This window comes from Nansenia antarctica, assembly GCF_963989245.1.
Source record: "Nansenia antarctica genome assembly, chromosome: 1".
Taxonomy (NCBI): Eukaryota; Metazoa; Chordata; class Actinopteri; order Argentiniformes; family Microstomatidae; genus Nansenia; species Nansenia antarctica.
Window position 1 is genome coordinate 77,071,210 of NC_137674.1, and position 3,054 is coordinate 77,074,263.

Genomic DNA, 3,054 nt, shown 5'->3' on the forward strand with positions numbered 1-3,054 from the left:
AGATGGAGGGGGCGGGGGGGGGAGATGGAGGGGGCGGGGGGGGGACGTTAAGTACTTTGGAACAGAGAATGGAGAGGTATGGTGAGGGAGGGAGAAAGAGGTGGGGGGGAGGGGGGGATGGAGGGATGATGGGGGGGGGGGGGGGGGGGGACGTTAAGTACTTTTGGACACGGGGTCCCAGCTGTGGTAGGGCATTTGTTCTTGTCTCATTTGCATACTGAGAGAATGACTGGGTCGTTCTCTCCCGTTAGACAGAGAGAAACTAGAACCGCCCTGAGTCAGGTCTGTACGGGTCAGCGCCGAGTCTCAACCAATCATCTACTGCCAATTTATGTTTATCAATTGACGGATCAAATCAGAGAAGTCGACGAGGGGTTGAAGTTGTGTGCTTTGATCTGGTTGCTTTGTGCAGGAGTCATATTAGATTGTTTTTGTGTCATCATCATCATCATCATCATCAGTGTGTTCTCCAATGATCTTAACATGGTGTATTCATGTATGTGTGTTGAGTGCTTGTTTGTTGGTCTAATGAAGTGGAATGAATGAAGGACAGACAGTTAAGAGTCTCTCTCTCTCTCTCTCTCTCTCTCTCTCTCTCCCATCATTCCACAGCTATTACTCCAGAAGAAAGCGGGTCCCTGTTGACCATACCGTTTCCACCATCTCCACTTCCTCCTCCTCTTCTTCCCCCTCTTCCTTCTCCCTCCTTTCACTTACCTTCAGCGCCCCACAGACGACTTCACAGTCAGACCAAACCACTCAGGTTCGGATCCCGACCTCCGCAGGGGCACAGACTGCCGGCCTTGTTATTAGAACAGGTACAAAACATTCTAGAAGCTTCTGGAACCCTGGGAGCCTTTATTCTGCGGTTATTTATTCATGGGATTGACATTCCACAGCATGCAAAATTTAGACCTTTACCTTGTTGCTGCTCCAGTTGGTTTATCTGTGGTCTCCTCTGAGTGAACGCAATGACCCCTGCCAATCTCAGACACACACACACACACACACACACGCACGAGCACACACACACACACACACACACACACACACACACATATACACACGCACGCGCACGCGCGCACACACACACACACACACACACACACACAGACACACACACACACACACACACACACACACACACACAGACAGACAGACAGACACACACACACACACACGTGCGCGTGTGTATATGCACATGCACACATCCTTGTAAACAAACAAACCATCTCATGATGATACACAAAGGCAGAGTCTTGCAAGGCGAAAATCCATAACATCGAATCAATTGTTCTCTTTTCCGGGCAAAAGACAGATTTAATTCAAGAACCACATGTCAGTGGGATGCAGTTAGGTTAGGAAAAGAAAATATGAATCATCACAGTTGGGAAAATCTCTGTTTATTTCATATACTATCCATGTCCTTGTAAAGCATGAGGCTTGTATCTTTTTGTTTTGTTTTGTTTTGAATAACTCTGGCTACCGGTTTTCTCCCAAGCTGCTGAGTGATTGTTTTAGCATAACACGCTGCCTGTTCTCCAGGCTATGGTGCTAATCCACTTCTCTTTATTCCATATGCCATGTAACTGCTGCCCCTTTCAATTGGGGGACATATTGTTCTCATGCTTTTCTTTGTCGAGCCCATGAGGCAAGAATATTTGTCTCTCTGACACCCGGAGTTGCTTTTTAAAAGACAGCATTTTTCAAAATGGCATTCTTTCATTATGGTTTTCTGGTATCGGCAAAATATTATTTTCTTTCCCTTTCAAACTAGTAAATGTGGAAATTCCATATTACATTTATTATATGAAGACACTGCCCACTCTCTGATATTTGGAAACCATTGTCCCCTCATCTCTCTCCATCTCTGTGTGTCTGTCTGTCTCTCTCTCTCTCTCTCTCTCTCTCTCTCTCTCTCTCTCTCTCTCTCTCTCTCTCTCTCGCTCCTTCTTAGCGATGAGGTGCTTGTGGAACAGATTGGACGTGTTGAAGGCCAGAGGGCATCTAGGATCCTACCTGGAGGCCAATCACCATCCATGGGTGGCTGAGGTCTGGTTAACCTGGAGAGAGACAGAGACAGAGACAGAGACAGAGACAGAGACAGAGACAGAGACAGAGACAGAGACAGAGACAGAGACAGAAACAGAGACAGAGACAGAGACAGAGACAGAGAACAAGACAAAGACAAAGACAGAGACAGAGACAGAGACAGAGACAGAGACAGAGACAGAGACAGAGACAGAGACAGAGACAGAGACAGAGACAGAGACAGAGACAGAGACAGAGAGAGAGAGAGAGAGAGGGAAGAGAATGAAGAGAGGGGGAGAGAGAGGGAAAGAGAGAGAAAGAAAAAGAGAGATATAATAGAATAGTGGTATTTGATACATAGTAGAGGTGACAGCCGTTGAAATGGTTTGGGTGACAATGATCGAGTCTCTTCAGGTGTGACACTTGAGATAACGGTGTATTAGATGCACATTGATAGAGTATTGAGACATCCATATGTTATGTATAACTTGTCTGAAGAACTCTGGAGAATTTCCAATTACTGCAGTTCAGAGCCTCACGCCTAACACCTATCCATTACGCAAATTAGCATGCAATCCTAAACGATTTCCTCTCCAAAGGAACTCGGGATACGCGTTATGAAATATTCAATGCTCAATTTTCTTCTTTTAGGCGTTTGAGACATTCATAATTACATGATAATCCACATTGTAATTTATTCCTGGATGGGGGGAGGGGGAGGGGATGACTGGGGGGGGGGGGGGGGGAACCCTCTGCCCTTTGTGACAGGGTGGATATGTCGCCATGGTCACCAGTCTGGGGGTGGGTCTACTCTCTGCCCTGTTGGTCCTCAGGTTGGAACATTTATTAAGCAAATGTTCGTTAGGCGTTGAGGGCTCTGGGACTCAACGAGGCACGACAGATAGGAGGGCTAATTGATCGGCTCTCAGGGATGGGTAAAGTCGAGAGAGGAATGGGAGAAAAGAGGACAGCTACTATATATAGGACAAAAGAGTAACGGTATATAGATACTTTGAAGCACCT